This window comes from Triticum dicoccoides, chromosome 5A (genome assembly GCF_002162155.2).
Source record: "Triticum dicoccoides isolate Atlit2015 ecotype Zavitan chromosome 5A, WEW_v2.0, whole genome shotgun sequence".
NCBI classification, from domain to species: Eukaryota; Viridiplantae; Streptophyta; class Magnoliopsida; order Poales; family Poaceae; genus Triticum; species Triticum dicoccoides.
The window spans coordinates 45,948,909-45,949,675 of NC_041388.1; positions in this window are offsets into that span (position 1 = coordinate 45,948,909).

The window sequence follows — 767 nt, forward strand, 5'->3', positions numbered from 1 at the left end:
CGTCCGGCGACCGGACGACCATTTTTTCCGGCCTGTGGAGGGGCACCACGTGAGGTGTCGGCGGCGAGGGCGTGATGCTGCACACGCTTCTTGACCCCCTTCATCCAGCGCTCCTCCAACCGCATGTACGCCACAAACTTGGGGAAGGAGGGCTCCGGCATCAAGGTGAGGTTGGAGGCGGCGTTGCCGAAGTCCTCGTTGAGGCCGGCGGTGAGCGTGCTGAGGAGGAGGTCGTCATCCACCTTGGCTCCAATGTCGCGGAGCTCATTCGCCAATGTCTTCAGACGGCGGCAGTACTCATCAATGGACTGTTCATCCTGGTGATAGTGAAAAAATTCCTGCTGCAACAAAACGTGGCGCTGAAGCTTGTTGTCGGTGAAGAGGCCGTTCAGCTTGACCCACAGGGCATGTGCTTCGTCGCCTGCGCTCACGACCGTGTGGAACAAGTCCTTGGAGATGGTGGTGAAGAACCACCGGATGATCGTGGCGTCGATCGCAGTCCACTCGGCGTCGTCCATCATGGCGCGGGAGTCCACGGTGCCATCCACATGATCCACGAGGTTGTTCTCGCGGAAGAGCAGCGAGAAGTACGTCTTCCACGCGAAGTACGTGGAGTTGGAGGCGTCGAGGACCACGGGGACGCGTGCATGGACGTTGATGTCGTGGATCTCAGCAGGGTCGACGACGAAGGGGTTGGAGTAGGTGAAGGCGTTGGACGACATGGCTGCGAGGTCGTGGGGAGGGAGGCGGCTTGGCTTGGGGAGAAG